Genomic DNA, 14,184 nt, shown 5'->3' with positions numbered 1-14,184 from the left:
GGCGTGGTATGATCTCGATCTTTTTGTACTTACTTAGGGCTGATTTGTGTCCCAGTATATGATCTATTCTGGAGAATGTTCCATGTGCACTGGAGAAGAATGTATATTCCACTGCTTTAGGATGAAATGTTGTGAATATACCTGTTAAGCCCATCTGGTCCATTGTGTCACTCAAAGCCATTGTTTCCTTGTTGATTTTTTGATTAGATGATCTGTCCATTGCTGTGAGTGGTGTGTTGAAGTCTCCTACTATTTTTGTACTACTATTGATGAGTTTCTTTATGTTTGTAATCAATTGATTTATATATTTGAGTGTTGCCACATTTGACACATAAATGTTTACAACTGTTAGGTTTTCTTGGTGCATAGGCCCCTTCATTATGATATAATGACCTTCTACATCTCTTGATACAGTATTTATTTTAATGTCTAGATTATCTGATATAAGTATGGCTACGCCGGCTTTCTTTTGTTAACCATTAGGATGATAGATGGTTCTCCATCCCCTTATTTTCAATCTGAAGGTGTCTTTAGGTCTAAAGTGGGTCTCTTGTAAAAAGCATATAGATGGATCTTGTTTTCTTATCTATTCTGTTACCCTATGTCTTTTGATTGGAGCATTGAGTCCTTTGACTTTTAGAGTGAGTACTGAAAGATATGAATTTATTGACATTATGTTGCTTGTAGAGTTGGAGTTTCTGGTGGTGTTCTCTATTTCCTTTCTAATCTGTATTGCTTTTGGTGTGTGTGTGTGTGTGTGTGTGTGTGTGTGTGTGTCTATTTGCATCTTTTCTCCCCTCAGAGAATCCCCGTTAAAATTTCTTGCAAGGATGGTTTAGTGGTCACAAACTCCTTTAATTTTTGTTTGTCTGGGAAACTTTTTATCTCCCCTTCTATTTTGAATGACAGCCTTGCTGGATAAAGAATTCTTGGTTGCATATTTTTCTGATTCAGCACATTGGATATACCCTGCCACTCCTTTCTGGCCTGCCATGTTTCTGTGGATAGGTCTGCTGCAAACCTGATCTGTCTTCACTTGGAGGTTAGGGACTTTTTTTCCCATGCTGCTTTCGTGATTCTCTCCTTGCCTGAGTATTTTGTGAATTTGACTATGATATGCCTTGTTGATGGTCGGTTTTTGTTGAATCTAATGGGGGTCCTCTGTGCTTCCTGGATTTTGAATGGCTGTGTCTTTCCCCAGGTTAGGAAAGTTTTCTACTATGATTTGCTCATATAACGCTTCTACCCCTATTTCTCTCTCTTCCTCTTCTGGGACCCCTATGATTCTGATGTTGTTTCTTTTTAATGGATCACTGATTTCTTAATTCTTAAATCATGCTCTTTTTCCTTAATCTCCCTCTTTTTTCCTTCTTCATTATTCTCCATAAGCTTGTCCTCTATATTGCTGATTCTCTGTTTGGCCTCATTCATCCTTGTCGCTGCTGCATCCATCTGTGGTTTCAGCTCAGTTATACCATTTTTAATTTCATTCTATTTTTTACTTCCTTTATCTCTACAGAAAGGGATTCTAATCTATTTTCGAGTCCAGCTAGTATTCTTTTATTATGATTCTAAGTTCTGGTTCAGACATCTTGCTTGTATCTGTGTTGGTTAAATCCCTGGCTTTTGTTTCTTCATGCTCTTTCTTTTGGGGTGAATTCCTTCGTTTTTTAATTTTGAAGGGAGAAAAGGAATTAATCAGGCAGAAAAATTAAAATCAAAAAAGTATTAAAATTAAAAAATTAAACACACAAACACACACACACAAAATCGAATAAATGATGCTAGAACCTAGGTGTGTTTGGTCTGGGTGGTGAAAGTGGTTTGACAGATTAGAGAAAAAAAGTGGGGGGGGGAAGGAAATTGTTTGAAAATTTGAAAAAATAAATACACTGAAGTAGACTAAAATTAGATGATGGGAGTAAAATAGAATTTGAAAAACTTGCCACAAAATAAAGAACATAGTAGGAAAAAAAAAAAAGAAAAATATTTTTAATAAAAGTTAAAAATAAAAATAATTTTTTTTCTCTTTCTGTATTCAAGAAAAAGTAAAGAAACAAAAAGGAGAAAAAAGAGAAAAAAAAGAAATCATTTAAATTTGAAAAAATGAATACACTGTAGTGGACTAAAATAAAATGATAGAAATAAAATAGAATTCGAAAAAATTCACATAAAAGCAAAAAATATAGTAAAAACTTAAAGAAAAATATTTTTAATAGAAATTGAAAGTAAAAATGAAATTTTTCACATTCTGAATTGAAGAAAAAGAAAAGACACAAAAAGAAAAAAGAAAAAAAAAACAAGGAAATCATTTGAAAATTTGAAAAGGTGAGTACACTGAAGTAGACTAAAATACAATGATGGAAGTAAGATAGAATTTGAAAAAAATTACACAAAAGTAAAAAATATAGTAAAAAAAATAAAATTATTTTTAATAAAAATTGAAAATAAAATTATTTTTTTCTCTTTCTGTATTGAAGGAAAAGAATAGTGTAAAAGAGAAAAAAAAGAAAAGAAAAAAATGAATAGATGGACCTGCTAACAGATTGAAATAGGACTGAAATTACTTCGTTTTCCCCTGGAAGTCAGGCTTTGTAGGGTTTTATAGTCCATAAACTAAGTAGGCGGTGAGACTTGTGTTCTTGATGAGTGAGGTTGTCCCAGTTGGGCGGGCCTCAGGGTAACGGCTCTGTTCTCTACTAGATGGTGCTGCTAGCCTACTGGGGTGGAGTGTTGCAGAGCTCGTAGTTGCGTATGCACATGCGTGGGAGCGGTGAAAATGGCATCACCCAGCTACCCAGTCTCTAGTATCAGAACTCTGTTCTCCCCCATCAGCAATCGCGCACCTGTCCTCTGTCTTCAGCTTTTGTCCACTCCCCGCTTCTTCACTGTCTGTGACCAAGCCCTAGGCAGTACCTCACTCCTGAGTTTTGTCTCAGATATGGCTGTTTTCCCCTGCCCCTTATTTCTGAAGGACTGTGGCTTTGACCCATCCCCCCCACTGTGGGAGGGTCTCACTTAGCAATGGCTGAATGCCCGCTGCACCCAGGAATGCTTGCGGGACCCTGCTGCTACCGGTGCCCCAAGACTGTGGAGACCTGCCAGCCCACCCCAGAAAAAGTTTGCAAGATAGTGTAGCAGCAGCTTTCCAGGGATTATGGAAAATCACAACACACATCTGGCACCAGGCTTCACCCTTAATGACCTTGTTCCAGCACCAGAGAATGTGGTCATTTTCTGGGGTTTTCTCGGACCAGGTGGCTTCAAATGTCCTTCCAGCAGTGGTACCGCTTTTCCCCGTGTGGCCTAAGAACCTCCCGGACCCCACTTTGTTCCTGGGGATGTGCCCTTCCCACCAGAACACCACCAGGTATCGAGCTGTGGAGTTACAGACTTTGCACTTCCCTTGTTTACAGTCTTAATGGGATTTAAACCCTCTCCTTTCTCCTTTCTCTCTTTTTAGTTTAGTCCCTGTGGCTGTTTCTGATTTTCCACTTTCTCTCCAGCTGCTTTTGTGGAGGGGTGCTTTTCCCATATTCTCCCCCGCCCCAGTCTCCGTCCTCTTTCCACCTGCAAAGGCGACTCCCTGCCTACCTCTGGCTTCTGTCTCCCCAAGTTCACCTCTCTGTGCCAGGTACCTGCTGAATTCTGTGGTTCAGGTTGTGCAGATTGTTGTGTTAGTCCTCCAATCAGTTTTCGAGGTGCTTGGATGGTTTACTGTTGGTCTGGCTGTATTTCATGGACATGAGACACATAAGAAACTTCCATCCTGTTCTGCCATCTTGGCTCAACAACGTTTTGAAAAATTATACTATGGATATATTAGACTTTGAAGTAAAAGAGCTTTTGATTGGAATCTCCACTTTGAAAACATTTGCTAACAATAAGACTAGCAAATTGCTCTTCTGTAAGTGTCAATTTTGAGGAAAGATGGTAGTGTTTTTCTTTGTCCAGCATGTTTCCTGCCTGACCCAAAATAAATGCTCAGTAAAAGTTAGTAATTTTAATTAGACATGGCAGTATATTTCATAGCATACATTTGAATTCATTCTATAGAACATGGTCATTAATAATATATTTGCAGTTTGATAAAAATGGATACAAGAATAGGAAATAAGCCTATTCTACATTCTGAAGTTTTTCATATTCTATCATTTTGAAATCCTCTTTTAAAAATGAATTCAGTTGAATATAAAGATAATTGTGCTCTAAATAGGCTTTAAATAGATTTATTATTGTAAAAGACTCTCTTGAGATCCTTTGATGCAACTAGTTTATTTGAAATAGAAATTTCCATAAAATATATAATTAAATAAATAATGAAACATGTAAATCAAATTGTATTGTGTCCTATTCCTATTAATGCCAATGACTCTAACAAAGGAATAATTAGGTTTATTGACTCTCTAGATGAGCTGGACTACATGTACCTACATACCCAGAAAGAGTGTATATTTATGTGTTTGCATTTTATTGGGGAAGGGTCACATCAGCAGAAAAAGGACAGAGATCACTTACATTTAGGACAATTCTCACTACATTGACCATGGACTCTGATTCTATTTTTGACAGGTACCAGGAGGATCCATTTATATACCATAACTGGAATGTGATATAAGAGCAATTTGAAACCTTTGGGCAAAGATTGTATTGCTTCCCAGGGGCACTTGGGTGGCTCAGTGGTGGAGTATTCGACTTTGGCTCAGGTCATGATCTCACAGTTCATGAGTTGGAGCCCCGCATCAGACTCTGTGATGACAGATTCAGTTTCTGTGACTCCCTCTCTCTCTGCCCTGCCCTGATCATGCTCTGTCTCTCTCTCAGCACCTCTCTCTCTCTCTCAAAAATGAATAAACATTAAAAAAAGATTTATTTTTCTTTTTAACTGAGATATGTGCTCTGAGTGTTCCACAGAGTACAACAGAACAAAGAAGTGTTTCTGTTATATGCATATAAAAAGACAGAACAATCTGGAGAGTACAGCCTAGACCACTATGGGCTGGTTCTTTCTGACAGAGCTATTTGCAAATCACATGCCTTTTCAGAAGTATACTCCAAATTTGCAAATTATTTGTACAACTGTGTGGTTTGATTCTGGTCAATACAAAACAACAACAAAAATACAAAACATTCTATAGTTGCTTAGGTGGTCTCTTAGCTGGAAAATATCTCAATCGGACTATTTTTTCCCTTTTTTAAAAAATATAATTTATTGTCAAATTGGCTTCCATACAACAACCAGTGCTCATCCCAACAAGTGCCATCCTCAATGCCCATCACCCACTTTCCCCCTCCCCCACCCCAATCAACCCTCAGTTTGTTCTCTGTACTTAAGCGTGTCTTATGGTTTGCTTCCTTCCTTCTCTGTTTATAACTTTTTTTCCCCTTCCCCTCCTCCATGATCTTCTGTTAAGTTTCTCAAGATACACATATGAGTGAAAATATATGGTACCTGTCTTTCTCTGACTGACTTATTTTACTGAGAATAATACCCTCCAGTTCTATCCACGTTGCTACAAAAGGCCATATTTCATTCTTTCTCATTAACACGTAGTATTCCATTGTATATATAAACCACGTCTTCTTTATCCATTCATCAGTTGATGGACATTTAGATTATTTCCATAATTTGGCTATTATTGAAAGTGCTGCTATAAACATTGGGGTACATGTGCCCCTATGGATCACCACTCCTGTATCCTTTGTGTAAATTCCTAGTACTGCTATTGCTGGGTCAGAGGGTAGGTCTATTTTTAATTTTTTGAGGGACCTCCACACTGTCTTCCAGAGAAGCTGTACCAGTTTGCATTCCCACCAAAAGTGCAAGAGGGTTCCCATTTCTCCACATCCTCCCCAGCATCTATAGTCTTCTGATTTGCTCATTTTAGCCACTCTGACCAGTGTGAGGTGATATCTCAGTGTGGTTTTGATTTGTATTTCCCTGATGAGGAGTGACGTTGAGCATCATTTCATGTGTCTGTTGGCCATCTGGATGTCTTCTTTGGAAAAGTGTCTATTCATGTCTTCTGCCCATTTCTTCACTTTGATTATTTGTTTTTCAGGTGTGGAATTTGGTGAGTTCTTTATAGATTTTAGATACTAGCCCTTTATCTGATGTCATTTGCAAATATCTTTTCCCATTCCATTGGTTGCCTTTCAGTTTTGTTGATTGTTTCCTTTGCAGTGAAGGAGTTTTTATCTTCATGATGTCCCAATAGTTCATTTTTGTTTTTAATTCCCTTGCCTTTGGAGATGTGTTGCATAAGAAATTGCTGCAGCTGAGGTCAAAGAGATTGTTTCCTGCTTTCTCCTCTAGGGTTTTGATGTTTTCCTGTCTCACATTCAGGTCTTTTATCCATTTTGAGTTTATTTAATTTTTTTTTTAAACAGCTTGTAATACTTCCCAATCCATTATGTTCCTCTAGATACCTAATTTCCTGGGTTCTCAAACTTCTCCAATCCTTAAGACAATAGCTAGAAAGGAATAAATAACTGTATGTAGTAATAACTGAAATGTGGTCCTGGCTTTCTAAATCCAGATGAGTACCTCTGCTACTCAAGTAATTTCCAATATTCACCTAAAGTAAGCATCTCAAATGTTTAATGAAGAGTCACAGAACCTTGCAGTACTTAATGTATCCATAATAGTATTATTATAGTATTATAATTGGCTGATTCCATTCAGCTATAGAATCTCTTAGTTTTAAGTGAAATGTATTACTTTCAGAGGTCTTGGGAGAAAATATTTTTTAAAGTCTTTAAAAAAAATGTTTATCTCAACACACTGAATTTATTCACTTCTAGAGAATGAGACCTGCATGTAAAATGACGGTAAGGAACAAACTGAATCCTGATTATCTTAATTTAAATGCATGAGTCTTGAAAAAAATCTTAATATGCACATATACGTGTGAACACATGCATGTCTTTCATATATTAAAAAGTTCTAATAATGTAAATATAATGTACTTTACTGATAATTTTGGTGGATGGGAAGGACCATGGACTTTAGAGTCAAACAGGTAATTTGTTTTAATTCCAGTTCTTCATTTTATAAACTGTAAGATGGTAAACTTGGATAATTATATTACTACGGGCAATCAAATGACTTGATTACTTTTGTTTTCTAATAACATAAAAATAAAAATGGATCCTGAGATAAATATTTATTTTATAGATATTTCTATTCTTTGTATTTTTCCTATGGTCTTTTTGATATACTTTGGAGAAAATAAGTATTTTATACACAGTCTGTGATGATACTTTCCCTTATAGCTCTATGTAGAAATAAAAAAGAAAGGTATCCAGGAAAGAAAGAGCTTTGTGTGTGTGTGTGTGTGTGTGTGTGTGTGTGTGTGTGTGTGTGTACCTAAACGTAATTATTATTAGTGATAGAATTACTACCGATTTATAAATCACTCAAAATGTTGTATTGAGAGAGCTTACGTAGAATTAAATAATAGTACTGTGAATTAAAATATTTTCATATTTTTTTCACCATAACTAACTACTCCATGATAATTCCTTCTGAGATTTATACTCAAATACACTGACTGCCGTAGATACCAATTCATTTTCTTTAGACGTGTTTGTTTCCAGGTAACAAATTTATGTGAAACTGAATTGTATATGAATTCAGAGTATGCCAGAAGTGGGATAATTTAAATATTTTGCAATACTTATTCATACAGATGGCAGGTTTTGTTATTGTTGTTTTGGTGACAATAAAATGTGAGCCTGATTGACTCAAAGGTATTACTTTGCTGCGTATTTGTGTATTCTGTCATCACAGAAGCAATGCATTTAAAACAGGTTAGGTTTTTTTTTTAATATTTGTTTTTCTTTCTTTCTTCATAAACATGATAAAAATAATGGATTGATGAAGTTTGGATAGCAAGATAGGGGACCCAGATTTTGTATTTGACACCAGAAATATGGGTGAGTTTGAATTGTATATTAGAGATTTTTTTTCCTATTTCAGCAACAACTTTGGATGCAAAGGAATTATTTGGAAACTGTTTTTTTCCTCGGTTACTTGAATAATAAAAGTCCCAGTGAATTCATTTTCTAAGGAAGACCTTGATGAATATACTTTATTTAGATATATTTCACTTTTAGCCATTCTTTCATCAGGCAATTAAAGTATCTGAGCTATTTAATATACCGAGCTACATTTTTTGGAAGTACAACCAACAACAAAATAATCCTTGCTTCTGCTAGGTTAGATTCCAGTCCCTGGAGTGACCTAAACTGCTTATCTCGTCCTGGTGAAAAGCCAGACTCTTGAAACTGAGAATATTACTTCCTTAAAGCATTTACCCTGGTAAGGAGAGAGACATATAAAATTGTAAGGTATTTAAAGTGTATCATGTGATGATTTGATATATAAATATAGAAAAGATGCCCCCTCAAAGTTAATTAACATCCCTATCATCTCACATATTTACCTTTTTCCTTTGGTGAGAAACATCTTTATTTGAGAAACATGGCACCTATATTTGGCAACAGTTTCACTTCTGTGCTGAGGTTAGATGTCATTATTTGACTCAGTTTGGTCATCAAATGTATGTCACTTCTCTGGGACATCTAGCTCAGACAATCAATTGATTGCTGAGATAAATGTCCCAGAGAACTCTTCCCCTAGCCCTGCAACCATGGTGTCCTAAGATGTTGTGAAAGAATAGTGTGGAATTAACTTAGACAATGCCTAAACATTGTTTTGTTGAATATTTCTTTTGTTGAATATTTGGAGTGAGTGGGAAGTAAGCTATTGTTTTTATGCTTACACTGAAGTCTAGGAGGTGCTTATTAACAGAGTATAATCCAGGTTATCCTGACTAATAAAGGTCAGAATGGCTGGGATTCTAGGCAACTGTAGGATTCCTACATGATTAAAATTTCACTTGATATTAATGATCCTGAATTTAAAATGACAGATAGTTGTAATGGTGTTATGTGTGTGTACACACACATGAATATGTGTATATGCATATACAAGTACATATATTTAGCCATATTTATCTGTGGAGAACTGAATTTAGGATGAGTTAGAATTTTTCCAGTTGAGCATGATAGAGAGAAAGATAGAGTTGTTGAGGATGATTGCAAAAGCATGTTTGCAATGAAAAAAAAAAGAGTCAAACCTTGGTGAGGAGAGAAGTGTTATTAGGGAAAGTGAAATGGATGTAAAAAGCAATGAACTGCCATCCTTGGTGGGGTCAAAATGTAAATGAAGTTTATTATATAATATTGAATCTACTGCAAATTCTGATATGTTGTAGAAAATGTGGGTCCTTAAAAATCCCTCATTTATAGAATTATTTGAATTTGTTCGATAAAAACTGGTAATTGAGAAAAAGAGGAAATAAGACCTTATTTTATGATGGAAGAATGACTGAAAATGGATCTGAAAAATAAAGGTAGAATTTGGAGAGTTTTAGGGAAAAGTGAAGGCATTTCAAAGAGAACATTCTAATCCTCTAAAAATCCACTGTTATTTAGCAAACCTATTTTATTTCTCTATTTAAGTCAGTAGTCATTTCAAAGCTTTACAGTCCTCACCTCCCCATTCCCTTCAGTCTCACAGACAACATGTCTTTATAACTGGAGACTCTCAGGTACACACTTGCATAACCAGTCTTTTCCTTTCCTAAATACATCTTTGTCAACACCATTTCTTGTTAAACCACTATTTGAAGATATATTTGAAATTCTGGATAGTATAGATTTTCTAGAAAATACAATTCACCAGAACTTATCCCTCCAGGCAAAGGTCAAGCAGATAAAGTTATCAAAAAACTACCTTTACAGAAACGAAACAAAACCACCAATCCTAACTGGTTTCACAGGCAAATCATATAAATCTGCAAAGATAACCATGACATTGCATTTGTGCTCCTTACAGTGGTGGCAGTGTTTTGTTTTGTTTTTTTCTTCTGTGGCTTATTAACCTCTACATGTTTTCCTGTTTTGTCATATTGGTGTCTGTACCGTTTAATTCCATTATTTCATAGAAACAGTTAACTCTAGTTATTAACGCAGAGTGTACAGATATGGTGTCATTCAAGATCAATAAATGTATGGTCATTAATACATATTATGTGCCTAACAAGATTGATTATACAAAAGTAATAGCTTTATATCATTAGAATTCAATAGAGGCACATACAATTGTAGGTTTTACTCCAAAGTCATCAAACTTTGCTACTTTTTTATAGAGTGTACCTATTTTTGAGATATTTTATGAAGTATTTGAGTTCTTTTGTTCATATATAAATGAATTTAAAACATGAGCAACAAAAGTTATTAGAAATCTTTAGTTAATGTTTGTGAATAGATTGCAAAAAGCTAATTCTTGACTAAACCTGACAATTAGCATGAACTAACAACTGATAGAATTTATTTTATATTTTGAAATGTTTGTTTATTTTGAGAGAGAGACAGAGAAACAGAGAATCCCAAGCAGGCTCCAAACTGTCAGCGCAGAGCCTGGCATGGGGCACAGTCTCATAGTGAGATCATGACCTGAGCCAAAATCAAGAGTCAGTCTCTTAACCAACTGAGCCACTCACGTGCCCCAGATATAATTTCTTCAAAAAAATGTTTGATTTCACTGTGTAATTCATAAGAATAGCAGTTGTGAAAGACTATAATGCTCTTACTAAATGGATGTAAGCCATAAACCCCAAGGCTTCAAAAGACTAATTGAAAGAATGTCCTTGAGGAGAAGATATAATAGAGAATAGCTTAGGGTGATTACATGTGGTGGTAGGGCCATTACCCAGCTTCCATAAAGTATTAGGATTCCAAATTTTCTAAGTGGAGAGAGAACAATGATATCTGAGAAGTAGAGTCAAGAATTAAAAAACAAAATGATAGTCAGAAAAAGGTGGAAATAGTGGAGAAGCATAACTTGGGAACTTGAGAAATTAGAAACAGTAATAAGATAATGTAGTGGCATTGTTTAGGTTCTAACGTTTTTGATACCTTCATTTGGTGTTTTGCTTACCTCTTCTGCACCCTTTTGACAAGGGAGGGAGTCATTCCTACTCTGGGATTATGGGGGATGAGCAAATACACAACACTTTATCCTGGAAAGATACTATTTCCAGCAGCTTATTAGTTACATATACTCAGCCCATGATAGGAGACATGCATGCCACTCAAATGGATGCTTTACTTGGATGTTGCACTCAAATGTAGAGTGATAAAGAAAAGGCTGTGGGAGACAAGCTTTGTAGTCACAGGAGAGTGAGATGATCCCTAGGTTCCACAATGAGCTCATATTACAGTTTAATACATCAGAGAGAGTGAGAGAGAGAGAGAGAGTGTAGATATTCTTTTTAAAATTTAGAACAACTTTAGATTTACAGAAAAATAATGGGATAGAGTGTTAGCATCATATCCCATTATTATTAGTTCCATTATTAACATCTTATGTTAGTATGGTACAATTGTTACAATTAATGAACCAATATTGATACATTGTTATTGACTAGACTACACACTTAATTCATATTTCTGAAGCTTTTACCTAACCTCCTTTCTCTGGCCTAGGACCTTATATGACAGATCACATTACATTTAATGATCGTGTCTTGTCAGTTTCATCTTGGCTACGAAATATTCTTAGATTGTTGTCTTTGATAACCTTGACAGTTTTGAAGAATATTGTGCAGGTACCTTGTAGAATACCCCTCAAATGGAATTTATCAGATGTCTTTGTAATGATTAGACTGGAGTTAAGGGTTTTGGAGGGGAAAGACCATAAAGTAAAGTACCATTTTCATTCCATCATGCAAAGGGTACACACTAGTGACATGACCTCACTATCGATGTTGACCTTGATTACGAGGCTGAGGTAGTGCTTAACAAGTTTCTCCACTGCAAAGTTATGCTCTTCCCTCCTTCACACTGTACTCATTGGAAGGAAGTCACTATGTACAGCTCATTTCTCAGGTGACTCAGTCGAGCCCACGTCAACACACAGGCTCTCTGCTGTCAGTACGGAGTCCCCTTGAGATCCTCTGTCTCCCTCTCTCACTGTTCCTCCCCTGCTCTCATGCCCTCTCTCTCTCTCTCTCTCTCTCTCTCTCTCTCTCTCTCTCTCTGTGTGTGTGTTTTAAAAATAAACAAACAGTGGAAAAGCAAATATGCTCTAAGATCACCTTGTATATTTCCTGCCCCAGTTTAAGAATCAGCCATTTCTGGAGGTGCCTGGGTGGTTCCTTTGGTTAATCATCTGACTTCAGCTCAGGTCATGATCTCCCAGTTAGTGAGTTCAAGCCCCAGGTGGACTCTGTAGGGCTCTGTGCTGACAGCTAAGAGCCTGGAGCTTGCTTAGGATTCTGTGTCTCCCTTTCTCTCTGCCCCTCCCCCACTTGTGATCTGTGTCTCTGTCTCTCAAAAATAAATAAATGTTGAAAAAAATTTAAATAATCAGCTATTTCTTCAAGCAAGTTTGGATACTTTTATTGGAAAATATTAGGAACTATATACACATATCAAATATTCCTATGTGAAACCATCTGTATATAAATTAAGCCAAACACAGGTTCATACTGATGTTTCCAACAAAAGTGATCCATGTGGTAATGGATATAATTGGAACATCAGTAAGAATCTATTATCAAGAGTTTTGGAATTATATATGAGGATGATTTTTTTAGAAATGTCACACATTTATAAGAAGAATTAACCCCTTTGTTTCTCTAATGATTTTTTTTGTGTGAATACAAAACGTCTTCTTTTTGTTACTTCTTATGCACAACTTTGGCTTATTTGATATGATCAGAAATTTAGATCATAAATCTTAGAGATTATATAATCCATTTATCCCACTTTACATGGCAAAATAAAATACAGAACATTTAAGGCATTTCACATATTTGTATTTGAACAAATTGGTGGCTAGTTTAGATTCAATTCAAAGTTCTATTCCAAAGCTTTAAATATATGCTTGCAAATTGTAATGGACACTAGCAGGTATTAATGAAACCCAAATAAAGAAAAAAATAGTTCAAATTAGCTATGTTTAATTAAATATCAATGTGACTTAAATAATAACAAAGTTAAAGTAAAAAAGAGAAAAGTGAAATGAGAATAACATACTGAAAACATTTTGCCACCAAGAATCCTTTTTTGAAATCCTGAATATCACTGATTTAGGCAGCAGTATTCTACATTCAAAGAATATTAGTTTGAGAATCAGAGATTTTATCTGTTTATTCAACTGTGAAATTTGGTTATTCTCTCAATGATAACTGAGTTTTAAAATTCCATGGACTTAATATTTACAAAATTATTTCTAATCAATTGAAAAATGTTTTCTTTTGTTACTTTTTAAGTTTGTAGAAATTCACAGGTTATTTGAGAGATCATTCAAACATAAATCAAGAGAGAATGTCATAACCAAATACCAAATTTTCTGGTCTCCAATTGAACCTGGGCCTTACCTGAAAGAACACTTAAATTGTTATTATATTAATAATAGTAAAGTTTTCTTTCCTAATTGGCTTAGTGGTTCTCAAGCAGGATGGCGGTACCTTAACTGACCTTTTTGTCATGAATTCCATTGCCAATATTTTATTCAGGTGTGTTTTGTAATGAGACTCAGGTGTCTAATAATTTGGACTCTTGGGCCACCATGACAATACTAGCAACTCTATGAAACCAGACAGCTTGTTAGTGGGTCCTCTTGTTTCCAAGCACAGTTTTTTTTTAATCATATAGAAAAATATCTGGTTCACATGTGTGTTTTGAATCAACTAAAATAGCATAGATTTCAAACTAAATACAATTAAACTAACAAGATGTTTCTCAGGTCAGCTGTCTATATCAGTTCAAGAGCCTTCTAATGTCTAAAACATTTATTTATAAATGTAGAATATAAAAGTGCAATATCTAGGTTAGTAGAAATGAGACATCCAGAAAATTCTGTACTCATTATGTTATTCAAAGCTCATCTGGAAAATTTATAAATTACAATGAGATATATTCATTCTTCACTGGTCAACCCATAAAGAAGCAAATGCAGTGATTCTTGCTTTAAAATGGCAACACTTTGGGTATCTGGTGAACATTTTTTTCAGGGTTTTGACAAAATATTATAAATATCCATAAGATTTGGTAATTTTTTTCTACTTTCTGGTATCTCATCATAGCACATTGTATCAGCTGAGGGAA

The sequence above is a fragment of the Panthera leo genome, chromosome A1 (genome assembly GCF_018350215.1).
Source record: "Panthera leo isolate Ple1 chromosome A1, P.leo_Ple1_pat1.1, whole genome shotgun sequence".
Classification (NCBI taxonomy): Eukaryota; Metazoa; Chordata; class Mammalia; order Carnivora; family Felidae; genus Panthera; species Panthera leo.
This window is presented reverse-complemented; position numbering follows the sequence as displayed.